Below are 26,629 nucleotides of genomic sequence, written 5' to 3' on the forward strand. Positions count from 1 at the left end.
CCAAGCCTCTGAGATCCCAGACCCCCAAATCAAAAAGACCTAGGGGGTCATCCAGTCCAGCCCTCTGCCTCCAGACTGGACAGCTGGCAGCCCAGGCCAGTGGGTCCCCTATATTGGGAGTATTTGAAAAGAATATCATGGAAGAAGAGAGGAAAGAGGGGAATCGTGATGACATGATGACCATGACCTTAGCAGGTTTTGAGCACCCAGTGGGTCCCAGACACTGAGCTCAGAGCTCTCCAAGCACTATCCCATTGAATATGGACAGTAATAATACGCAGTATGTACTACTATTCCTGTGCCCATTTTACAGATGAGGAGACTAAGGCCCTGGTAAAGTAACACCCAGGTAGAAAGTGAAAGAACTGAAATTCACACCCAAATCAGCCTGATTGAAAGCCCTTGTTCTTAACCACCATGGAAGGAAGAAGAAAAATGGGTGGAGGGGAAGAAAAAGAGCAGAATTCTGCCACTTTATGAATAAGGACGCAGGCCCAGAAAGGACAAAGAACCTTCCTGGGGTCTCAAAGCTGGTGGTGCAGGCTGGATGTGAAGGTTGCAGAGCTGGACAAGGGACCAAATAGGAAAAGATGCGGGAAGGAGGGCCCCAGGCCTGGCTGGTCCCCCAAGCCCAGCAAGTGTGTTCTCAGACCCCGGAGAAGGACTCCTGCCAAATCTCCCTCCTGACAACCCTGGCATTCTACCTTTTGTGTCCTTCTCCTCCTGGATTTCTTTTTGAAGTATTGATACAAACACCCCAGAGAGGCATGGCATTCTGGGGTCCAGCTCGAACACCTTCAGCAGGGGTGCATCTATCTGGTAACTTTTTACGAATGTCTCTGGCACCCGGAGGTGAAAAACGTTAGCCCAACTTCAGGCTACCCCTTGAACGTAAGTGTAGGCAGTAAGTCTGAGAGAGATCCACAGAGAGGGCAGCCTGGGGAGAAGGGGAAATAGCAGGAAGGGGCTGTTACAGGCGCCTGGTGGTATCCCCTGGCTCCTCAGATCTGCATTCCCTAAACTAAATGCCATCCTTCCTCCCCAAACCTCACCTTCTACCTGGCCGATGGCGCTGAGATTCTGGGAGTCATCCCCGATTTGCTTCTCTCCCTCCCCCATCCCGCCAACAACTGTGTCCTGCCGATCCTACCTCCTAGACTGACCTAGAATCCTTGTACTTCTCATCCCTCCACTGCTACCACCTAGTCTAAGCCATCACTTCTTACCCGGACTAATGCTACCACCTTCTACCTGGTCTCCCTGCATCACCTGTTGCCCTGCTCCCATCCATTTTCACTCAATAGCCCAAGTGGTCTTTTTAAAACACAGATCTGTCCAGGTCCATGCCTCCTAAAACCCTTTCCATGGTGCTCCACTATCTGCAGGATAAAGCCCAGACTGCTAAGCGGTGCTTACTAGGTCCTCTGTTATCTGACAGCTACCCACTTGCCTGATCCCACCTCCTGCCACTGCCCAGGGCACTCTCCACTCCAGCCATCTAAGCTCATTGGGGTTCCCTCACCTGCTCTCCTGCACCTCCCTGCTTTTGCATGTGCTGTTCCACCCCCTAGATTTCTCCCTCTTCCCCATCCCCTTGCCCTTTTGTGGAGCCCACCGTTTAAGAGGTAAGCCAGGCATCATCGCTTCTGGGAAGTCTTCCGGGATCTCCCCCACCCCCGCCCCTACACCAGGCAGATGGCCTGGCCTCTCGGCATTCACGGCAGTCTGCACGTTCCTCCACACTGTTTTTAATTATGCGTTGACTTGTCTGTCTCAGCTAGACTGTGAGCATGTGAGCTCTTTAAGTGATACAGGGATTGTATCTTTCTCATCACGAGTGACTAGCTCTGGTTCTGCCATGTAATTAGAGTTCGATGAGCATCTCCGAAATGAAGGCAGGTGTATAAGACGCCATAATGCCATGTAGAAGGTGGTCAGACATGAGGCTATGATGAGAGGTACAAGGGAGGAAAAGGGGTTGATTCTAAGTCTTTCTGGAAGTGCTGGCATTGGAGAGGGGTCCCAAAGCATGGGCAGGGTTTCAACAAGCAGAGATGGGAAGACAAGAGGGCGCTGGGGGCTCTGCTAACCGTTTGTATAAACACAAATGTCGATGCTGGCATTGCAGGCTCAGAGGCAGGTCTGAGACCCAACCTTAGCATCCAGTCCACTGGAGTCTCGACCTTGCCCTTCCAGCCGTGACAGTAGGGGATCCGGATCCCCAAGGCAGACTGCTTTTCCTTTGGGCCACTGGAAAAAGTAATACATTTGGGCCTTTAAACAGCTTGGCCAGATTCTCCATTGTCCTGATTTGCCTTTATTCACAATGCAGCTTGGTCTCACTCGGCGCTCTTTGCTATTTCCTTGTTATATCCTCTGTGGGCCCATGGCCTGCAAGTAGCTGGAAGGGAACCAGAGCCTCAGGGCAGTCGGGGTTCAGGAAGACTCAGTGGCTGAGCCTTTCCTGTCACTTGGGACCCTCTGCTCTTTGGGGCTATGTGGATACGGGTGGTAAGACAAGTTTCTGTGCTAAGAAGAGTATTTGGACATCTTGACAAGGTCTCTATATTAACCAGGAACTTGAACGAGTGTCGCCAGAAACCCACAAACAAGGCGGCGTATTTTTTCCCAAACTGGTTGTTCGTATTCAGGAAGCTGGCTGCGGGCTGGGAGTCAGCACACATGCGTGCAAGTGGAAGCCAGGCGATCATGCCCCTTGGCTCACTGGCACTGGGAGCTTAGCTGAGCAGAGGCTCACCTGGTGCCCAGGAGCACAGGATCAAGAGATTTGCCTTGCTGGCAGTTCAGCTGTGCTTTTGATTAAGCAACAAAAAAATGTAAAAAGCAAAACCAACAACAAAACAGAGAAGAAAAGTTATTCAAGGTGAAATGGTTAAGTTGGGTGGACTTCCGACGTCTGAGAAACCAGAGCGTAACTGCTTTTGGAACCCACCCACTCTTGGGAACAAGAAGGGGGTGGGAGAGGAGGAAGGGAAAAGAGAGGGAGGGAGGGAGGGACTTTTCTGGAGACCTACATGCTAAGCACTGGGCTTTGCCTACATTGAGAGGCCAAGGGGCAGAGTGGTCAAGAGAGTGGGAAGCCAGAGCCAGTCCATCTGGGCTCAGTATCTGGCTCTGTCCTCTGCAACTGTGTGTCCCTGGACTCTGCGTAACCATTCTGAGTCTCTTTCCTCAGTAGTGAAATACAAGTTGTTATGAAGATTAAATGAGCAAATACATATAAAGAGTTGAGAACTCAACCTGGCACATAGTACGTGTTCCCTAACTGTTGGCTATTATTATTATTATATTAACTTGTTTAATCTTAACCATAACCTATGAGGTATATGCTTTTATTCTCCTTGGTTCTCAGATCAGGACAAGCTCAGAGAGAGAAATTCCCTGCCCAGGTCACACAGCTGGTAAGAGGCAGAGATGGAACCAACTCCAAGTTGGACAATCTCCTTACACCTGTGGTAGGAGCCTGCTTCACCTCTGACTCTGGTTGATGACAGGACTGGTCCTGGCTCCTCAGATCTCAGTCCCATGACGGAGGCTCCATTCACCCCCAACACATGACCCCACATGATGGGGTTCGTGGAACACAGTGGGTCTTCCTTGGTGAACCCCTCCCTCTATTCTCCTCACAGAGGTAGGAATCATGGACCAGAAGGGATCAAGAGAGCATCCTGCGGACCTTCTTTCTCACCTGGGATGACAGAGCAGTGGGCTGAGAGTCAACAGATTTGGGTTCCAGCCCCAGCTCTGCCACTAACCCAATGGGTGACCTTGGGTAAGTCATTTTCCCACTCCCTAAAACGAAGGAGTTGGATTCAACCATCCTGAGCTCTCTGAGGCTCTATGTTTACACTTTTGAGGATCCGTGTCACATCTCACATAATAAGATGAAAAAGTGTTTCAGCCAGTTGACCAAAATCAGAAATGATAACCCATCTGTTAAGTGTCCCTTGCAAGCACATCAGTTTAGGACATACCATCAATTCAATGGGCTTTGAGAAGAGGTAGGAGAGCAGGGAGAGAACCCCTGTTTACTTTGTACATCCCGGATTTGACGCTTCCCCACTCGAGAGCTCACGTAATCCACCCACAGCAGCCCGGAGACACAGGCACTGTTGGTGATGTCGTTTTACAAAGGAGGCAACTGAGCCTCAGAGAAGTCAGGTCAAACCAGTAGAGATGACCTTGGAACCCATAGATTTCTGACTCCAAATCCGTGCTCCTTACAAGATTCCAAGCGAACATGACTTCACATTTTGTTCTTTTTTAAGCGTCTTGCTGTTCTTGCACGATCTCCCCTCCACCTGCAAAGCAGGAACGAGATCCAGTTCACATTTTACCGCCCCCAATCCTGGCTGCTCCGGAACGAAACAGTCTGATCAGGGCCTGGAAAGCTTGACTGTGAATGTCTAGCACATGGCTCGTTGGTGTCTTCTGAAGTCAGCCAAGCTGAAGCGTGCCTGGGGGCTGAACGATCACGTCCCCGGTGCCGCAGAACCCACTCCGCATGTGTTTCCCATCCTCCACGGTCCTCCCGTCGTATCTGGGTTCCTTCTTTGCAGGCGGTTTACCAGATATCTGGCATCAACCGCGTCCGTTGTATCTGGCCTGGTCCGCTGTCTACTGCAGGGCGGGGGGGCGGGGCGGGGGTGAGCCACCGCCTCTTCCTGTCCCTCCTTGGGCAGCAGAGCACCCAGTGTCTTCCAGGCAGAGTTGGGGGCTTAGAGTCAGGCATGCCTGGGCCCACAGCCTGGCTGTCTGCCTTTTATTGATCATAGGATTCTGGCAAATCACCTCACTTTTACGTTTGAAAAATGAGGGGACTATTTCCTCTTAAGAGTTATATACAGATTAAGGTGCACAGTGCTTTAGATCCAGCTTTGGTGGAAGCACCAGAGGGGCTGCTGGGAGGGAGGAAGGGAGAGGATGCGGAGGTGAGGGGCAGGGCCCGTTGGTGCCCCACCCGTCCCACTGGAGCAGCTCCCCTGCCGTGTCTGCTTTACGTGGCAAGTTTGGCTTGTGAATTTGGTTGGAGGAAAGGGTGATGCAGCTGAAAGTATAAAATTCGCGGCTGCGGCTATTTGGTGGAGGTGCTGGGCACCCAGCGAGCACTGTATAAATGTTAGCGCTCTCCTCGTTCCTTCCTCTTGCTCCCATCATTTTCGCCCGCTGGATTCGTTATTCAGTGGCTCAGCTAAAAAGTGAACCCAAATGAATGGAGAGAAGGCAGCAGCGGGAAGAGTATGGAGTGCTTTCAAAATATCATCACCCCGGGGGAAATCCACTGTCGGGGGTCGGGATGCGGGTCAAGGAGGCTGTGACCCAAACACAGCAAGTCATGTCACAGACCCCACAGCAGCTCCACACCAAGGGCCTCCTGCCTGCAATGAGCACCAGAAAAACTCCGGCGCAGACCCCTGCTCCGCCCACAAGCCATTCTCAATAGGCTTTCCTCCTCCTCTGCTGAAGGGAGGACCCACAGGGAAACAGGGAGGTTTGAAGATGTGTGACGGGGCCCAGGAGGCGGGGAGGCCCGAGTGAGCTGGCCTGGCTGCTTCTTTCAAACGAGCAGGGTATGCCGGATTGTGAGGGCTCCATGAGAGAAGAGAACCTGCCACCAACCGGGCACGGTTTGCACAGATGCTCTGAAAACACAGACCTGCTCCAGAGAGCAGCTCCGCAACTGGAGCCACAGCGCCACCTTCAGGCATACATCCACCTTGCATTTTCCCTGCAAAACCACTTCTGGACTGCAGGGAATATGCGGGGGGCTCAAATCCAATACACTAATCCTGCAAGATGTTGTGCTGCTGATATGCTGAGACAGATGAGCTTGGAGTGGGAAGAAAGGCCATTGCTAACAAGTATATTGATGCCAGGGTGTCGGGGCCGTGCTCCAGGCAGAAACTGGCAGAACTGGAAGCCAACCTTCCATCTTAGAGACAGGGAAACTGAGGCTCAGGGACCTGCCCTCAGTTACCTAGTGAGTTGCAGGCAGAGCTAGGATGCTCTTAAGCATCCCACGCCTCTCAACTCGGATGGCTGTTTACCTGTTAATTCCACAACTGCGCTGTGTAAGAGATAGTTGCCATGAGCCTGCAACACACACCACAGAGTGGTTTCTTCTCACTCTGAAGGACCAGAAGATGAGACTGAAGATGCAGCTGCATATGAGCGTCAGAATGTGGGCTCCATGGAGCCCAAAGAGAGGCCTCTGCTCTCATAATGGATGTGAAGGGGTTTCATTCATAGGAGTTACCTACCTTCCTACACACCCTCACACACGGCCTCTCCATCTGGCAAACTCCTACTCCCTTTCGTGACCTACTCACAAAGTGCTGTCTTGTGAGGCCTTCTCTGACCCATTCTCCATGCCCGTGGACTCCATCATTCCTGCCTTGTGCCACCCCTGTACCTATTTGAGACATCGCTTATTGGAGGGATCCCCCTATATTAGGATGACTTGTGTGTCTATTTATCTAGATGGGGAATTCTGGCCAGGAACCAGATCTTATTCTTCCCTGTGTCTCCAAAGCCCAGCCAGAGCCAGGCACAGAACAGGCAGGTACTAAAAAAGTGATGGATGATGGATGGATGGATGGATGGATGGAGGATGGATGGGTGGAGGATGGATGGGTGGATGGATGGATGGATGGATGGAGGATGGATGGATGGATGGATGGAGGATGGATGATGGATGGATGGATGGAGGATGGGTGGATGGATGGATGGAGGATGGTGGATGGATGGATGGAGGATGGGTGGATGGATGGATGGAGGATGGGTGGATGGACTGGAAATGGGCTAAGTCTAATGGATGGGGTATCACTCTTTTATATCCTAGAAGAGTAATGGCATCTGTTCTAAGGAGACATACATCTAAGAGCTTCTGTTTCTACGCCAACGCCAAAAAAGCGTAACTGCAGAGGTACGTGTGAAGAGGAGTGGTGTGTTGACATCACCTGTTAGCCCCCCCTTCTAACTACCTCTTTCTCCTGGTTCCCCGGGGAACCTGGTGGAATTCAGACAGAGATTATGGAGGTACCGTTCCTGGGATGCCTGTACCAGAATCACCTGGAGAGGTCATTAAAATGCAGGTTCCTGGGCCCTGCCCTCAGGGATTCTGACTCAGTAAGTCTGGGGCAGGGCCTGGGTATCTGAATGTTTAGTTAGCCTCGCCCAGGTGATTCTGATGCATAGGTAAGTTTGGCCACCACTCACTAAAGAGGAACAGCATACAGGGACATGCCAGGAATTGCCTTTGCTGACTGGCCCATCCAGAGAGGTTGAAAAATTGACCTGAAGTCCCACAGATATTTGATGGCAGGAAGCGCCTGGAGAGTCCTCTGACACCTAGAGGCCAAGAGGGAAGGAAGGGCCTCTAACTCCTCCCACCGCAACCCCTAAGCCTGGCCCCAGCCTGAGGAGGCTGGCACACTTGCTGAAAAGATGGCCTTTCCCAACCCCACAGGACGCCGTGAGTAGGGCCTGCCTTGTGCTCCCTGATCCCTCGCAAAGCCCGGAGTGGCAGGGTTTACTCCGTGTTTACCAAGGCAGAGAAGCCAGCAGCTGTTTTCAGTGTCTGTTTCTACCTAAACAGAGCTGTCGCTCCCAAACACGGGCTCTGCCAGCAAACATGACCAGACCTGGAACGCTAGCCCCAGTTGTGTTCAGGCTGGAAAGAGCTTAAGGATGATGACGGAACCAGAAGATCGTTCTGGACCCGAGAATGGCCAAACATGTTGGCAACTCTAAGTGGGTGAGCAGCCCTCCCAGGCCAGCTGGGGAGCCCCTGGAAGGAGGGGAAAGGGCCCATCGGAAGGCAAAAGAAAACATACACCATCGCCCAAACCCCTGCTTGTCCCTGTGTTCCAACAGGACCTACCCTCCGGCCATACTGGGCCTTTTGTTGAGCACCTACTATGTGCCAGGCCCTGTATTGGTGCCTTACTGTTTTGGTTCATCCTCACTATAACCCTCAGGAGACAGATAATATCGTTATGCCAGTTTCACATATAAGGAAACTAAGATCCAGAAAGATAAAGTGACTTGTCCAGATCCTGAGCTGGTCAGACTAGCTGCAGAGTCAGAACTTCAATTCAGGTTCCTCTGCTTTTTTCCAGGTTCCCTTGCTGCCCGCTGTGCTATTCTCCACGTACAGCCCAGGCTGTCCGGCCTCCCTGCCTCTGTCCACGCTGCTCCCTCAATGCAGAACGCCTGGCCCCTGACAGCCCCTGAACAGCCTCCTCCTGCTTCTTCAGACCCAAGTCACAGGCCGCTTCTTCCCCAAAGCCCTCCTGGATCACATCTCCCATAAGTAGAGAAGTTAATTGCTACGTTCCCATAGCACATTGCCGGGCCAGTATACAGCCGCATTTTCACCTGCCTTACAATCGCTGATTTCCATGACAATCTCTCTAGATTTCAGTCTCCAACCCTGTCTCCCCCACCCCCCAGATCCTGCCCACCACAGCCCTGCCCCAGGGCCTAACTCAGTCGTTTTCCCTCATCAGGCCGTCCCTTTGGTGAATCACACAGGTCCACCGCCCACGTGGAGACTGAGTTCAGGTGCCCCTGCCACCACTCTGGCCAGTGGCTGCCATCACCATTGAGGGCAATGCAGTCCATTGGTCTAATGGATGAGCACTGAATTCTAAGCTAGAAGACCTAGGTGTGAGACTTGGCTCTGAAACTCATTCACTGTGTGGCTTTGGCTAAGCCACCGGGCCTCAGGGTCCATCCGTAGAACGCGTGGGTGGATGGGAGAGAGGAGCTCTCTGTTCCACGGCTCTGTCAAGCACTGACCATGCATTGAATGGAGCATCCCCTCTGGGGCATTTGCATCCTTATCAAGGATCTAATCCATTGAGCGCTCAGAGAGGCCGTGGGGTGCCTACCTGATGGAGACAAGGCAGGCTCAGCCGGAGCAGGGGGTTCTCACTGCGAGTGAGGGTGGGTCAGCTGAAGGGCCTTGCATCCCAGAAAAGGACGTTGGAGCTGACGCTGTGGGCGCTGATCCCTCGCAGGGAAGGACAGGGAAGTGGAGGTTGGGACCACTCACCTGGCACTGGTGTGGGGGGTGATGGGAAGGGAGCTTCGCCCTCCCTTAGACACCACTCAAGAGCCTGCTCGCTGTAGGAAGCCTGGTTATCAAACGACCAGGTGCTGGGCCAGTGTTAAGTGGCAGCAGGATTGAGTAGGGAGAAGTTCTGAAAACATCTCAAGAATCTCTAGGACTCAGTGACACAGGCAGGGAGCAAAAAAGGAAGCAAAAAGATGGCCCAGAGGTTTCATCCTGGGGTGATGAGGTCTGGAGAGTGATGGGCAGACACACCTGTCGAGGAACAGGCTGAGGGCCTGGGAGGCTGGTGTGGAGGGGAGGGGAGGGCCCCAGGACAGAACACCCGGCTTCCAGTCTCCTCTCCTGCCCTTTACCTCGAGCAGGTCACTGTTCCAGTCTGAGCCTGTTTTGTCATCAGTGAAATGGGGGGAAGGACCCTGCTTACCTGACAAGGACGATGTGAGGCTTTCGGGCACGAAGGTATGTATGGTGCCTTGCATGAGAAGGCCCTCATAAACAGTGATGAGCTCGCCACCCATTTGCATTCCACAATGTAATAATAACAGCTAGCATTTATTGATCCCTTGCCACGTGTGCCAGACGATGTGATAAGTCATTTGTTTATCATGATCTGAACTCTTCTTACCCCCAACTCTACAAGACCCCTTGCATTTTGTGGATGGTATACTGAAGATCAGAGAAATTAGACAACTTTCCCCAAATCCCACAGCTGGAAAGGGGCAGTCACCTTCACCAAGCTTTAGTCAGCACCTACCAGGTCCCGGGCACTGGCGGGAACACAAAGGGTGTACAACCTGGCTTAGGTCTTCAAGGTACCTCAGGGCAGCTACCAGCCTACAGAGGAACAGGTCTCTATGAGCTTTAAATATTTGTTCTGCAATTCTATTCTCTCTGCTGTGAATGTTGCTAGACAGGGGACAAATATCTCCTGGCTTGACTCTCTGCGAGCTGGGCACTGGGAAAGGATGTCAAGCCCTGAGACCATTGTTCATGATCGTGGCTGCACCCACCTGCCCGCCTTTTATCCAACTTCTCTGGGTGCCATTATTCAGGCCTGAGCCATCACCAGGAGCTGCAAAGCAGTTAATTACAGAAGTATAATCCCCTTCGTCACAAAGAGCTGATCTCCTAGGGTTGCGAGAAGATAAGACTTATGCCTCTTTCAATTCCTTTATTCTCTCATCAACATAGATTCCTATTTCAGCTTCCCGCATCGGAAACAAAAAAGGAAACCTGCTCAGCCCACTGCTGCTGGAGAGAGATAAATTAGGCTACACAAAGAGCCAGTCCTATAAACTCAATCTCTTTCCCTTCCTTTCATGTTGGTGATTATAAACAGAGTCAAGGGCAGTTGAAATATATTCCTCTGCCTGCCTGCCTGCCTCGTCCTACTCAGAGAGAGGAGACAAGCGCAGCGATAACAATCCGATGGTACCAGGGGAAGAGGGGTGCAGGCTCCTGCGTGATCTGACGCCGGCCTGGTGAGCAGATCGGATAGAAAGACCTTTGTTTCTTGCCACTCCCTGGTCACAAAATTGTTTCAAAAGGCCACAGAGAGAAGCTGGACGCTGTGCCACTGTGAATGCTTTCGTTTTCTTGATGGCAACGTGTGCGATGCTATTTGCTCAAAAGAAAGGGCCTTGCGATTTGGCGGCCCACGTGGCGGGACGGTGCCAGGGCCCCCGGCCAGTTTTAGTAATGTAGACACAGGTCGGCCAGCGGATCAGACCGCAGAACAAGGCCAGTTTTAGCAGCCCTGAGGAACAGATTCCAGGCTCTTCAGAGAAAAAAGAGCCCACTTACTGAGAGCAGTCCCCAGTGAAATGATATTATCCGTCTACATGGCAAGCGGGGTGGGTTCTTTTGATCACTGGCATTGCCTTTGCACTGCTTGTGTTGCGTTTTCGGGCTTCGCTGGAGTTACTAACTGTCGAGGGCTCCGCTGGCATGGGAGGAACAGGGGGACCACAGAAATGAACTAATTTGCCCAAGGAAACAGAGCAATTGGTGTCAGAACTGGGGATGACAGAGATTCTGATGGTAACAACTGACCAGGCACTTACCGCAGGGTGTCAGGCACCTGCCGACTCCCAGAGTCCCCGCGCCAAACTGCCACGCGATGCTGCCTCGATGTGCTCCTTTCAGGGGTCCTGACTCTCCTCAGAGGCTTTTCAAAAAGTTTCTGATTGGGGGAAGGGAAAATCTAATTTTTGAAAGATCAGAAAGGGAGAAAGGGAAGAAAAGAAACTGAAAAACAAGAGCCAAGTTGGTCTCTGCAATAAATGTCATCCCACAAGATGCAAGACAAGACTCTTTAATAGACTTGCAGATTCAATTATCCCTTTATATTTCCAGCAGACTGGTCGTCGTCTAAATCATTCTTTCCCTGTAAACACACCCTAATTCACCAATAGAATAAAAACAAATCATGTTTGAAAGCCGTGTCGCTTCTGAGCCACCACTCTTCAAAGACACACACCTCGTCCCCGGCTCCCGAGGGAAGAAGGTTAATAAAAGGCTTGGGCACTGTCTCCAGTTCAAAGCCTGGGGCCCGTCTCACAGATGGCTAGGAAGTGCGCTAGGAGGCTGAGGCTGAATCAATCTTTTCCATTCTGGGGCTTTTAATGGCTGTTTGCCTCTCTGCTCCTAGACACCCTCCCTCAAGCCTCCAGAGGAAGGACAGTAACTCCTGCCTCTGTCTGGATCATTCCGGTTATTTTTTCCAGAAGCCTTTCCAAGTGTGATATTGCAGGTGAACGCCAACACCGTCGATTCTCTAACAGCTGCCAGTGGAAGGACACGGCCCACCCAGCCCCAGTTTTCTGGGAAGCCTGGCCTTTCTACGGGGCTGCACCTGTCTCGCCAAGAGGGGGACCCCAACCCTGCGCAGCGCCTACCTGTCAACTAGCTCCTGAATGAACTTCCCTTCTCAGTCCATTCCTCTCCAGTGTGTTTTTTTTCTTTCTTTAGCTTTCATCATTTTTTTAAGTTATAAAAGTAATACCTGCTCTTTGTAATACACTATTCAGTTGAGTTGTGCAAAGAAGAGGTTTCCTCATTCTTCTATAATCCAGTTCCACATTCCTGAGTAGTCAGTTACCAACAGTCTCATGTGTGTCCCTCCACATGTTTCTTTTGGTTCATGTAGATATTAAAGATTACCTGGAACCCAATTTTTGCCTTTATTTGCAAATATGGGATCAAACCATACATATTTCTCTACAACTTACTATTTAGAATTAACAAAAGAGCCTGGACATCTTTTCAGGTCAATACAGAGATGCTGGGTTCATTCTGCTTAATAAGGTCGCATGCATGAGATTATGTAGATGGCTGTACCATAACTTTCCAAACCATCCTAGAACCCTTGGCTCTTCCAGATATTATGTCTCCTGGGTATCGTGATATTATATAATGCCTACCCATCCTGTCCACGAAAGCCATGGCTTCTCTCTATTTATAAACTGTCCATCTTTGGCAAGGCCCTTTCCAGGCTGGCCCAGCCTTACTCCTATGATGTTACCAAAAGCAGTCCCTGACAAGGCAGTCCTGGCCTTTGAGGCTGGACTCAGACAGACTTATAAAAGCGGGTTTCACTGCCATGAAATCTGGACTTCCTTTTGGCAATGAATAAAACATAAAAGCATAAGTAAACCCTTAAGACATCATGAGCAGGCATGCAAAAATACTACGTGTAGTCCTAGACATGACTACAATACCCACCAGAAAGACTTCAGAAAACAGTCCTTGAGAACACAAGAAGAGGCTGTTTACCAAAGGACGATTTTTGTAATGCTCTTGCTGCATTTTATTAGAGCGGGAAGAGGCCTGCAGTGGACAAGGCTACAGAAGACTTCTGTGCTCACTGAAACTGAATGCTAAAACAGCCTGGGTCCGAAACGTTTCAAAACTGGAAGTAAATTCTCAGAGGCAAACTGCTTTTCTGGAGCTCTTTTATGGAAGTCACATCCAAACAGTTTTAGAAATCAAAATGAAATCTTACAAAATGTCTTAAGAGTTTGTATCCTTAGAACTAGTGATTTTTTTTTTCTGGGACTCTATCCCAAAGAAATAATCAGCAATGCCAGCAAAGATACAAGTCAAAGGATGTTTATCCCAGCATTACTTATAATGAAAAATAGAAAACAAGCAAAATGGTCTACAACAGGGAAACGTAATACTGCACAGCTATTTAAAAAGATGTGCACAGGGGCTTCCCTGGTGGTGCAGTGGTTAAGAATCCGCTTGCCAATGCAGAGGACACGGGTTCAAGACCTGGTCCGGGAAGATCCCACATGCTGCGGAGCAACTAAGCCCGTGCGCTACAACTACTGAGCCTGCGCTCTAGAGCCCATGAGCCACAACTACTGAAGCCTGCATGCCTATGGCCCGTGCTCCGCAACAAGAGAAGCCACTGCAATGAGAAGCCCCCACACCGCAAAGAGGAGTAACCCCCACTAGCCGCAGCTAGAGAAAGCCCGTGAGCAGCAACTAAGACCCAACACAGCCAAAAATAATAAATAAATTAAAAAATAATAATAAATAAATAAAAAGATGTGCACAAAGCGTTGAATATTACGAATGAATGCTTATGTTATGATGTTAGTAAAAAAGAGAGATAAACTGTATATTAAAACTGTGCAAAGGGCTTCCCTGGTGGTGCAGTGGTTGAGAGTCCGCCTGCCGATGCAGGGGACACGGGTTTGTGCCCCGGTCCGGGAGGATCCCACATGCCGTGGAGCAGCTGGGCCCGTGAGCCATGGCCGCTGAGCCTGTGTGTCCGGAGCCTGCTGCTCCGCAACAGGAGAGGCCACAACAGTGAGAGGTCCGCGTACCGCAAAAACAAAAAAACAAAAAAACAAAAAAAAAACTGTGCAAAAATATACATAGAAAACGCTGGAAGGAAATACATCCACCTACTAACACTGGTTATCCCTGGGTGATAGAACGATGTGTTATTTTTCTCCCTTTTCTGTTTTACTTTTATAAAAAATTTATAAACTTTTCTAAAATGAGCCTGCGTTATTTTTATAATGGACTAAATTAAATAGTTTTAAACTACACACAAAAGATAGAACTGACTCTACTATTTTGGGGATCACAGGGGGGTATGTATGAGAAGAGATGGGGGTGGCTAAAGTTAAGGGTTTTCTGGGATGGGGGCAGGGATGAAGGAAGTCCCCCCACTTTCTGGCATCTTTAAGAGTGTGGGTCTTAAAATGAAATATCTTCTGCAGAACAAGCAGCAGAAGTGTCAAAGGGATGATACTGTCAATTCACTCAACATGTAGTGTGCACCTACTGCATGCAAGGAACTTGGGGAAATGACCAACTTCGCATTCTAGTTTATTAAAGAACAAGGCTACACTTCGTCCCCATCACCATACATGTAGCACACTGATTATCTTGATTTTCTCTCTATTGTTCTCATAGAGTCAAACAAAAAGAAAAATGAACAAGTTGTGATTTGCAATGGATTCAAGAAAGAACATGTTGGAAGCAGCCCCAGGACCTTCAACTGACTCTGCTAAGAGCGTGTGTGGTTTTTTTTTTTTTTTTTGGTACGCAGGCCTCTCACTGTTATGGCCTCTCCCGTTGCGGAGCACGGGCTCCGGACGCGCAGGCTCAGTGGCCATGGCTCACGGGCCCAGCCGCTCCACAGCATGTGGGCTCTTCCCGGACCGGGGCACGAACCCGTGTCCCCTGCATCGGCAGGCGGACTCTCAACCACTGCGCCACCAGGCAAGCCCCAGAGTGTGTGTTTTTCATTAGAGACAGCTCGGGGAAAAGATGCAGGCAGGCAGTTATCAAACTAAGGTTTGTAATTTCTGCTGTCTGTTCTGAAAGTTCCTGACTGATCTCAGCAGGACCATTAAACAGTTATTAATCCATTCATTCAGCAAATATTTATTGAATACCTACTATGTGTTAGTGCTACTCCAGGCTGGGGGTAGTGCAACAAATCAGAGTCCGCCCCACTGATAGCACTTATATTCTAATTCAGGAATAGGCAACAAATAAAAGCAAAAACTATACTCAGCCAAGTCATGATCACTGCTATGGAAAAAAATAAAATAAAACCAGGTTACGAGAAAAGTCTGTTCTCTAGATAGGGTATTTTAAAAAGTGCTCCCTACAAAGGTGACATTTGAGCAACTATCTGAATAAACTGATTGAGTGACATGAACATACAGAGTAGTTTGCTATGTTGAAAGAACAAGTGCAAAGGCCCTGAGGTAGGAATGCAGCCAGAAAACCAATCTGGCTGGAGCACTGTGAGTGAGTGGATAGAAACTGAAGTCAGGGCTATAGCCAGGAGCCAGATGGTGTAGAACATGGTAAGGACTTCAGATTTTATTCTAAGAGTAAAAAGGACCCCTGGATGGTTTTGTGATGGGGGAGTAAAGTGATCTAAGTTTAAAAAGATTACTCTAGGTACCATATGGGGGATGAGAATATAAATAAAAATTCAGACTAGAAAGCTATAGAAGAAATCTAGTGAAAGATGATGATGGAGATGGTGAGAAGTAGTAGGATTCAGATATATTTTGAAAATGGAATTCACAGGATTTGGGGATAGACTGAATGTGCGGCAAGAACAAACACACACAAAAGAAAACAAAACCAAAAAACATATCAAGGAAAATTGTAAGGTCTTTAGCATGAGAAGCTGAGTAAATGGCAGTACGTTTAATGATATGGGGAACCCTGGGGGAGGACTGAATGTTTTGTTTTGTTTTAAGGGAACATAGTGGATGTTGTTGGTACCCAGCCCACATCCGTAAGCCTTTCCACTTCAGTGCACACTGGTGGACTTCCGACTGCCAGCATTTGCATCTCTTTGCCTGAGAGCTTTCTCCCAAGCTGGAGAATCCACTCTGTGTGCCCAGCACACTTTATGGGAGCAGCCCTCAACCACTGACACTCAGAAGGTAGCGCATAAATATCCCCACTTCCTCCCCTGGTGGGATGGGGGAACAGTGGATAAATCTGACACGTGTGCTCTACACCACTATTTCTCAGGGTTCACCAGTGGGATTAAGCTCCAGTCACCACAGTATCAGCTTGCTCGATAACACATCCCTTTATTGGCCTTTTCCCCTTTCCAGCTCATTCTCCCCAATTCCCTACCAATGGTTCCTGCACCTTCCAAATAAATTACCTGCACTTGAATCCTTGACTCTGGGTCTGGTCTGGCGATTCGAAACTAAGATGGGGAAAACAAGAGCACCTTCTAATTCCCTACACCCTGTATTTTTTCACAGCCACTGACCATCTCACCTTTTGGTTATTCTTTCTCATCATCTCTACTAGAACAGTAGTAGCAGAGTCAAGATAATCAGTGAACCATATGTGGTGGAGATAAAATGGAGTAATTTTAATAGGCCAGCTCGCCAACTGATCTCCCCCCATCCTGATCCCTGGCCTCTTCTTCTCCAGCCACTAAGTTCAGCTACTCCACTTTGCTTTTGCATTTTCAAAACCAATAAAAAATAGAAAGCACAACGCCTTATAAGACCATTTAGGGAGATGTCAAAATGGAAGAGGCAGGAGAATGATAGACCTTTTCTGTCCCCTCTTTCACTGGACAGTTCAGTAAATGCCTTGTGACATGAAGACCACAAACTATTATTAGCAGCAGCAGCAAATGCTATTTATTGAGCATGGACTCTAGGAGGAACTAAACTCTCTCATCAAAAGCCAGGGAGCAGGGAGACCTGACTTGCCATATGCCATACCTCCTGGGGAAGCATGCTTGTTTGTAAGGTAACATTTTATATGTCACAAATGATTCAGAATCATCATTTTCCATTTCCCTTCTGTTGACACGGATTGACTGTGGGAGGAGGTGGTTTAAAAAAGCAAAAGCTGCGGGGCTTCCCTGGTGGCGCAGTGGTTAAGAATCCGCCTGCCAATGCAGGGGACACGGGTTCAATCCCTGGTCCGGGAAGATCCCACATACTGCGGAGCAACTAAGCCTGTGCACCACAACTACTGAGCCTGCGCTCTAGAGCCCACGAGCCAATACTACTGAAGCCTGCCGCCTAGAGCCCGTGCTCCACAACAAGAGAAGCCACCACAATGAGAAGCCCACGTACCACAACGAAGAGGAGCCCCCCCTCGCCACAACTAGAGAAAGCCCACGCACAGTAACGAAGACCCAACGCAGCCAAAAATAAATAAAATAAAAAATAAATTAAAAAAAAGCGAAAGCTGCACAAAGACCCTTTGGTTTGAGCAAAAATCCTTGTTACAAACGCACTGCTGTCAGTGACCATCAGGCATGAGGTGATCACGAGCATCCTTTCTACAAAGGAGAAGTCAACAGACACACAGCTCCACTGGCGGTGAGGATGCTGAAATCCAGCCCCCCGGGCGGATCAAGGGGTCCTGAAGACCTTGGAATCCATCACACTTCAGTTTAGCCACTTACTAGCTGGTGACTTTCGGTATGTTATTTGGCCCCTTTGAGCCTTGGTTTCCTCATGAGCTAACTGGAGAAAATACACCCACTTCATAGGGCGGCTGAGATAAATCATGGCCAGCAACAGCAGAGGAAGCACGCCATCGATCTCAGCTCCCTTCTCTGGTGAACTATTTGCGCTGAAGGCAGCCTGGCCAATCTACTGTGACTCAGTAAAGACCTGAGAAAACCAGCTCAGTGATTGTCAGAAAAAAAGGACTAGACCCACCAGTAACGGTTCTTCCCCGGGCCTTCTGCGCTTCTTCCGAAGGCCTCCTCTGCTGGAGTACGAGCTCTTCCTGAACACGTGTCTTAACGCTTCAGTATCCTCAGCGCTGATTACAGTGCTTGGCCCATAGGAGGGGAGCAAGCTTGGTGTCGTGGAAATAGCACACTTCTGAGTTAGACAGGTCTGGGTTCGGGTCACAGTTCTGCCACGTGCCTTTGAGCAACTTGCTTCCTTAAACCTCAGGATCCTTATCTGTAACATGGGTGATAATATCTACTTTAAAGTGTTGTATGAACTAAGATAACAGATGTAGAGCCTAATACCAGTGCCTGGCAATTTGTAGATACTCGAAATTCAAGAGTTAGCCTTTATTAACAGACATTTGCTGAATGAACTCATGGATAAAAAGAACTGAACTCCATTCAGTTAACAATGTACACACTCCCCGCCCCAGACATAGTAGAAACACGCCATATCACATTTTCCTTTTTGTCTCTCAAGATGTAGCCACAGGTCTTTCTTATAGTAACAAAGATTTCTGCAAAACACACCACCTGCCTCTCCTCCATCCCAATGTGCACATAGAAGGAAAATCTGGTTACAAATCATGCTGAGGGAGTCTCACAACCTCTCCCCCCTCCAAATATATTAATTACAAATGGAATTCTCCACTTTACAGTGAAAGACCTGACAGACACCACCTAAACCAAGTGATCAAGGTTATCACCAGTAAAGAAACATACTGGCGGCATGGACCCCGATATGGTACACTGAGAAGGACACATCATTGCTATGAAGGTTTCTTGCAGAAACTTCAAAACCCCAGTCTAGTCATGAGAAAACATCAGGCAAGTCCAAATTGAGGGACAGTCTACAAAATAATGGACAAGAACTCTTCAAAAGTGTCAAGGTGATGAAAGACAACGAAATAAAGAGGAATTGGCACAGGTTGGAAAATAGGAGACATGGAAAATGAAATGCAATGTGGGACCCTGGATTGGATCTGAATAAAGTTTGCAGTTCAGTTTTTTTTTGTTTTTTTGTTTTTTAATGTTGAGGGCAGCCTTGAAGGGGAAAAGGACTGACAAGAGGTTCAACCGAGGGGTGAATGGAAGAGAGAAGGCTAATCCCAAGAATTGGGTGACCAGCTGGAGGTGAGAAAGTTTTATCAAAGGATTGAAGTCTAAGCTCCATTTTTTCCTCATTTTTTTAAACCTGAGTGCCAGTGATAGTCCCTTTCTCTCCTTCATCCCCAGCCCCTCCCATCCACCTGAGTCAGAGAACAAATGTGAGCCATCTCCACATAGTTTCATAGCAGCATAATTTGCTCCTGACATTTTCATCAGTTCTCGATATAAATATTAGACGGAATAATGTGGTAAAGTGCTTCTTAGACAAAATATGTCATTTAGGTGGAATCACCAAATTAGGATGTAGCCTTCGGTTCGAGGTTTTCTAAGAAGTAGCCCCCCTTGCTCCCCAGGGAGGAGGGGACCCCACATACTTAATTTCAGTTAAGTCGTAAAGTTACACAGGAGTCCAACTAAGGCTTTCATTTTATATTTGAGGAAAACTGGGGTCCATGGAGGGAAAGCTGCTCAGGTTCACCCGACGGGGTGGTTTAATAGAACCGCTGCAGGATGGCACGTTGCCTTCTCCAAGCTGCTAGTATTTACTGCAGCCTTATTGTCCCAACCAAGAAGGAGACCAGCTTACAAGCATTACACAGCAGCAGACATGTGGGCCCCACCTAGACCTCTGATTCAGACTCTTTAGACACTGTAGTCTAAGCATCTCTAGCAGGAAAATGTTCTGGAAGATACAGGTACAACATAGCAGATGCTGAGAGCCGCTGTTCTTCAAGCTGGACCGTGTGTGGCTATGTGTGTGTAGGCACATGCACATTTTAGGATTTCTAGGCTATATCTGAAGAGCTGCACTCTATCATTTCCATGTTCCTTCACTGATCCCCTGCCCTCCCCACCTCGGACAATGTTCCTCTTGCCTCTCTCCATTCTGTGTCCTTGCCCGTCTCGTGTCTTAAGGTCTACTCTAAGTGGTATTTGGTCCCCTGACCTTTCCCAGCCTTCCTATGATGAGATGGTAACAGCTTGGTGCCAACAGAATCCATTCATTCATATATTCTTTCATTCATGTATGGGAGACTATTTGGGGCCCTGGAGATAGACTAATACACAAGAAAGACCAGATCTTTACCTCCATTAAGTTTACATATTAGTAGCAGGAGTTAGTCAATAAACAAAGGACGAAAGATACAAGAAGATAGCCATCATGAGGAGTGTTGGGATAAAAGTGAACCAGGATGATGTGACAGGAAGTAATAGGAGACTAGTTTGGGTGGTGAAGGAAGGCCTATTTGAGGAGGCAGCATTTAAGCTGAGAGATTCGGCTCTGTACACACCTGGGGTTCCAGGCAAAGGGAATAACTAGTGCAAGGGCCCTAAGGCAGGCCCAAACTTGGCAGACTGAAGAAAGACAGACAGTGTGGTGGATCACAGTGAGTGGAGAGGTGGAGAATGGTCACAGACGAATCCAGATCAGGTAGGGTCTTATAGGGCTCAGCAATTAGTGTGGGAAGACAATAATGGGTGGTTCTAGGTAGAGAAGTTACAGAATCTAATATATGTTTTAAACAAACATTTTGGCTGTTAGGTGGAGGATGGACTGGGGAGGGGCGAGCGTTGGAGGAAATGAGTCGTGAGATTAGAAACAGGGAGACCAGATTAAGGCGGCTTGCAGTTAACCAGGTAAAGGATGATGGTGCCTGGGTTAGAAGGTAGAGATGTGAACAGCGGATGGTTTTGGGATGTGTTTTGGAAGAAAAGCTGATTGAACTTGTTGATGGACAAGCTGTGTGGCGTGAGAGGAAGAGGGATTCAAGGTTATTCTTGGGTTTTTGCCTTGAGCACATTGATGTGTGGTGTTACCACTGGTTAAAATAAGGAACTCTGGGAGGGGAAGAGGGTGGAAAATGGAAATGGAGAGTTTTATTTTAGACGCATTAAGTTTTTGATATTAATGAACTAACTGAAGCTTCCATCTCCTACTTTATATGTATCACCGGACACAGGACTATGAGATCCCAAACGTTGCCTTCCTTTTCAATTGCTTGTTAAGCAGGACTAAAGTGAAACATAACTGAATAAAATATTCAGTCTTTTGTAAAACACTTTTCTGTTCAGAGATTTGGTAGCAGAGCCACATCCTTCCTGGGCAGGCGTAAGCAGCCAATCAATCATGGTGTCACAGCAAGCAATTGTTCAGGGGGCAAACTAGTTAAAAATTTAATCCCACGATTTTCCTCTTAATCTCTTTTTCCCATAGCTTTGATCAATGCCCACAAATACGATATAGCAGCACTTTTCATTTAGATAAATGACTGAGTGGGGTACCTAATTAGTCTGTTTGTTATGAACCAATTGATAACTAAAATGACATGCTAATTACTAAAAATTGCACACTAATTTTGAAAGCACTTTATTAGCGCAAAAGCTGTATTCCTGCTATCAAACGAAATGTCCTTTCTATTTACATTCATCAATTGTTCAAACCTACTTCTCTTGACTTTCTGAAGTCAAGTCTCAGCGTGCTGTGTACGTAAACAGTGCGCTTGAGAAATGTCTGCTCACCCTTACCCCACACTATAACACAAGCAATAGCGAAAGTTGTACCAATAGGAAGATTCCACGAACTTCTCAGCTACTTGGGAGCTTCTGCTGTACCCTGACAAAACAAACAAACAAACAAACGATCAGGCCACGAACCACATAAAACAACTAAGCAAAACTGAATGTGGGGATGTGATGAGTAATTGAGAAAGGGTGAATTTTGCAGCCCGTTCCAATGTGTCAAGGTCATTGCTGAGGACGATGGATCATGGCTCTGTTCACGAGATCTGCAAGTCGGGGGATATTCATTTGGTGACCATCTTTCTTTCTATCATCTATAGCAAAATGCCTACTGCTTTCAAGTCCCACAGCATCTCTCAGGAGCCAAAATCCTTATGTTTCTTCAAGTAAAAGACATCATTTTAAAAATAAAAGTCAGTGGCTCTGGTCTCCTGCAGTCTTTTCAGCCCCCTTTACAGTGCTTCCTCCCCTTGGGTTTTCACTGCCATTTCAACAAAGGGTGAGAAAAGTGAAGAACGGTGCCGGCCACTAATGAAAACCAATACGGACCCCTTCTCTTGCTGGACATGGCCCCAGAAACAGGAGGAAAGTTTACCAGCAGGTGTGAGTGGTGGCTGGCTCGTTTCACGAAAAAATCTTAAAGGAGAAGAAAATGGTTTTCAGGTTGCTAAGGCCTGTGTACGCACACGTTTTATGGAGATAAGTCCTGGTTACTAAGCATCATTGTGTCTGCCCGCATATTGCATCAGCCACTTCCAACAGCCCGATAATAACCTGTGCCGGGGTCAGTTTTCAACTTACTCATACTTGACTTGTCTCCCGGCCAGCTCCCCCCGCCTCCGTCCCTCCCCTCTCCTCCCTCCCCTCGGCCCCTCCTCTCACCGACAGGCTGCTGGCCGCTGGGTCAGGCAGAGCTGGAGCTTAGGCGAGAATAGAAGAGAAAAGGAACAGAGACCCCTCGCATTGTTAGTTTCCGAGGGGCTCCCGGGCAACCGGAGAGTCAATGGTACCGGCTCAGCACCGGAAACGGAAGTCGGGCGCGGGGCTCGGTCGCTGCCACGTTGCGTGTGGCGGATGGGATTGCCGAGTGGTACTGAGCTCCTGCTGCAGGGAAGAGGGGGCAGCGCTGCCTCTCACGCTCATTCTCTCGTTCTGTCGTTCTAACGAGTATTTACAGACCTCACTGGGTGCAGGGCAGTGTGCTGTGCTGCAGAGCCCAGTGAACAGGACCCACAGGATGCTTTCCTTCCTGACAAAACTCCTAAGACAGACACGGAAGGACTACCCACGTGGTGCCTGCGGAGGGTTGGAAGCACGAGGCCCCAGTTGGTCTAGGGGCATCTTTGGAGGCTCTTTGGACTTTGGTTACTTGGGTTAGGGCCACAGCGTAGAGAATACAGGGAGGGAGGTTTGTTGAGGTGGTTGGGACGTATGCGGTGGCAGTGGTGGACTGGATGTGTGGAATGTGGAGAGTTGGGTGACTGCCAGGCTTCTGGGCTGATAGCTGGGTGAATATTGGAGTTACACACACAGGAAGGGGACACAGGAGGAGAAGCAGATTTGTGGGAATAGTTTGGTTTTAGACGTGTTGAGCCTGTGGGACCCACTAGTGCAGAAGCTCAGCAGCCGTGGGGTGTGCCTGGTTGCATCTTCTAGACAAGAGACCTGAGCTGGAAGTCTGTGTCTTAGGTTGTACATGGGGGTAGGGATGGAGCAGCAGCATGGAAGAGATTGCCTGGTGGAGAAAATACTATTTGGGAAAGAGGCCCAGCCTTCCCCCCCAAGAGCTTCTCTACTTAAAGGAGAAGAAGGGGCTTCCCTGGTGGCGCAGTGGTTGAGAGTCCGCCTGCCGATGCAGGGGACGCGGGTTCGTTCCCCCGTCCGGGAAGATCCCACATGCTGTGGAGAGGCTGGGCCCGTGAGCCATGGCCGCTGAGCCTGCGCGTCCGGAGCCTGTGCTCTGCAACGGGAGAGGCCACAACAGTGAGAGGCCCGCATACCGCAAAAAAAATAAAGGAGAAGAAGAGGAGGATCAGGTAGCCTTAGGAGAAAAACCCAGGGAATATGATATTGCAGAAGCAAGAGAAGAGCGCTTCAAAGAAGTGTAGTAGACTGGGCCATTTTTCTCGAGAAGTTAGTGAGATGAAGATTGAGAGATGCTATGACTAAACAGGCATTGCCATTAGCTAGAGCAGCTTCATTGGGGTGGTGGGAGGAGACCGGTTTAGAGTGAGTTGAGGGGTGAGGGTGATGGTGAGCAAATGGAGACAAACAGCACAGACAGGCCTTCCAAGAAGTTGCCCTTGAAGAAATGAGAAGGATACTGGAGGAAGGACGTTAATGTTTTTTTCCTCTCTCTCTCTCTCTCTTTCTCAAGATTGGAGAGACGTACGCTTGTTTAAATTTTGATGATGATGAAATAAAATTCATATTTTAAGGCAAGGTAAGAAAAATTTTAATGAATTTTTTTCTCCCCACTTGGGCCTTCTTCCTCCCAGCTAGTGTGCATTGTGCGTCTGCGTTAGGCATTAAGCACACCTCCCCGATGGCAGAAATAGCTGCTCAACCATAAAGTTCAGTTTTTCTTCTTCTGGCACCAGCTGTGTGACTCTTCAGAAGATAACATTACTTACCTATGACCTTATTAATATTATTAGGTCTATTACTTGCATTCTGCCTATTTTACAAGATTATTGTTTCATGCATTACCAAATACATGACTGAACCTCTGATAAAAATAATAATGACTAGGCAACTTGAAACAATTGGCCAAGTATATAGTCCTATAAGGTCAGTGATCGTAATGTGTAACTCTAGATATGGGACCAAGCAAGAAGAGGGAACCATGACCGACTAGTAAGACAGGTGGTCTAGAGGCTTTTGGCTACGGTCAGTAGGGCCTAGTCCAGTAATAGCCCGTTGAGCAGCCTCTCAATGACATCCTTGCCTGACCTGGGTGTGAGCATTCCTAGCTCTGTGGGACAAATTGGTCACAATCTGTGGGACAAATTGGTCACAACATGCCACCCAAACCTTGGTCGAAATTAAGACTGAAAAGGAGGGGATTGTAGAAGAGTGTTTCCCACCATCAAGTCCTACAAGAATCAAGTTATAGCCACTGCAGTCACTGACCTACAATACACCCTGGAAGGAATTCAGGGCAAAGGTCAGGATGAGGCATTCTGTGCTCTGGGAAAACTGGCGGAATTGGCCCTCAGATAGCTAGATATTTTCATGAGAAAATTTTATGAACACAGTTTCTTAGATCTTCCCATACTTAGAAAAGCACTAAAACCATTAGCTGTGATATCTGTTCTTCACAACTAGCAGTAACCTTCTACCAAGATGTGTGTTTGACTGCGTGTATGCCCTTCACCGAAATCACGTATATACTGGCCTCCCCACTTACCTCTTTGGAACAGCCCTCAGAGCTTTCTCAAAGACTGTCTCTCGGGCTGTAATCCTCAGGTTGGCTCAAATAAATGTTTCCGTTTCTTTCTAAGGTTGACAGTTGATTAGTTTTTTTGCTGACAATGAGAAGGAACCAGGAACTTTAGGTGGTGATGATCACATGGCCAACCTGACCCACTCCCAAGAGTAGTTTATGAGGCAGGATGCGAGGAGAAGGGGGTACGCAGAGCACAAGTGGAGGGGCTGATCTCAGGCAGTAACCGGGAAAGGAAGATGGGAGGCAGCAGGCACGTGGAGATTTGTAGGATTTGTGCTGTTGAGCAAGCTACGCGTTTCATAAAGCCAGAAGGTACCGCTGACTGCAAGGTCATCCTAATTTTGAATGGTAACTGTGACTATTAAGGAAAGAGTGCTTCTTTCTAATTCGCACAAAGTGGCCACAGCAGCCATGGGTAGTGGGAGTTGAGGACTGAAAGTTGAGGGACTTCTGGTCTCAGGGTGTGTGTTCACCTGGGAAAAGGAGGTGAGATCACTGAAGAAAGAGAATGGAGTCTCTGAGAGGTTTGGGGACACTGGAGAAGGTGTCGGTAGTTGCTGAAGTCAGGGGAAACAGATTATAGCCATGCAGATCCCAGACAAGTGACGTCTGTATGGGCAATGGATGAAATCACCAATGTTCACATTATCTCATTTTCTTGAGGCACTTCTAGCAAAGAGACTTAGCTTTTTGCTAGTGGTGTAACGTCTTGGCAGGCGGGTTGGGATGGTCTAAACCTTGCTAATCATCTTGTCTCCTACGGCAAGCTTGTTTTCCATTTCTTTTGAAGGACACTGAGATGCTGCCCCTATTTCACAGGGAAATGTTTTTGTGAAAGTGGAACCATAGACCAGCTTTTTAAGAATGCATCAGGACTGCTGCTTCAAGGAAGATGGAGTAGATGTACTTTCCCCTCTTTCTCCCATGAAGTACAACTAGGAACCCTGGACATTATATATCAAACAAGTATAAGAAGACTCTGAAATGTGGAAAGAAGACACAGTGACTAGGAACCATGAGACCCAACAAGCAGCATGGGGACAAGGTACCTGGGTTTTTTTGTTTTGTTTTGTTTTGCCTCCATATGGTAGAATTTGAGCTGAAGAAACCAGTGGCCCAGAAATGCTAAGGGATTCAGACCAAGAATAAAGCCTCAACAAAAGCCTGCTCTCTCTAACTAAAGGACCAGGAAAGGGACAGCCTGGCAAGAAAGAAAAACTTTTGACAGTAACTGCTCTACTCCAGCCAAACACCATACATGAAACAAACAAAAAACAGTGCCCTCTCACCCATGCCTGCTCACCCAGGCATACCTTGGCAATACTGCAGGTTTGGTTCTAGACTACTGCAATAAAGTTTGCATTGCAATAAAATGAGTCACAACTTTTTTGGCTTCCCAGTGCATATAAAAGTTATGTTTACACTATACTGTAATCTGTTAAGTGTGCAATAGCATTATGTCTTAAAAAAGGTGTACATACCTTAATTTAAAAATACTTTATGGCTGGTCTTTCCCCTTCTCAGAAGAATGTGGACAGTAATAGCTCTAAGAATCCCAAAGAAGGAGAAAACAGGAATACCACAAGGAACAACATTTAAGAGAAGTGGATATTTAGGTGCTGACCTTACTTCTTACCTCCTCTGCATGTGGGTCTAGGTGATGTAAGGGGGAAAGTTAATTGGCAAAATATATTGAGTTTGAACTGGAAAAAAAAAACTTTATTGCTAAAAAATGCTA

The 26,629-nt window shown here is 48.1% G+C and overlaps 2 long non-coding RNA genes across 12 annotated transcripts in view; one reads left to right on the forward strand and one right to left on the reverse strand.

The window, feature by feature from the left end:
* Positions 1 to 22,481, reverse strand: part of LOC137230260 (uncharacterized) — a 163,379-nt gene extending 140,898 nt beyond the window's left edge. For 3 of the 10 annotated variants that reach the window (XR_010946061.1, XR_010946063.1, XR_010946060.1), the window contains exons 1-4: positions 22,326 to 22,480; positions 21,486 to 21,537; positions 17,794 to 18,045; positions 11,164 to 11,303 (exon numbers count right to left, since the gene is read on the reverse strand). This is a non-coding gene — a long non-coding RNA (uncharacterized lncRNA). Of the gene's footprint in view, positions 1 to 9,433; positions 11,304 to 17,793; positions 18,046 to 21,485; positions 21,538 to 22,325 lie in introns of those variants that run through there. The other 7 variants (XR_010946066.1, XR_010946065.1, XR_010946058.1 and 4 more) reach the window with 6 other exon arrangements.
* Positions 22,329 to 26,207, forward strand: LOC137230261 (uncharacterized). 2 transcript variants are annotated; one of them, XR_010946068.1, is made up of 3 exons: positions 22,329 to 22,449; positions 23,821 to 23,886; positions 25,682 to 26,207. It is a non-coding gene; the product is annotated as an uncharacterized lncRNA (long non-coding RNA). The 2 variants fall into 2 exon arrangements; XR_010946067.1 differs by lacking the exon at positions 22,329 to 22,449 and adding an exon at positions 22,572 to 23,479.
* Positions 26,208 to 26,629: the final 422 nt, after the last annotated feature.

This window comes from Pseudorca crassidens, chromosome 9 (assembly GCF_039906515.1).
Source record: "Pseudorca crassidens isolate mPseCra1 chromosome 9, mPseCra1.hap1, whole genome shotgun sequence".
Lineage (NCBI taxonomy): Eukaryota > Metazoa > Chordata > Mammalia > Artiodactyla > Delphinidae > Pseudorca > Pseudorca crassidens.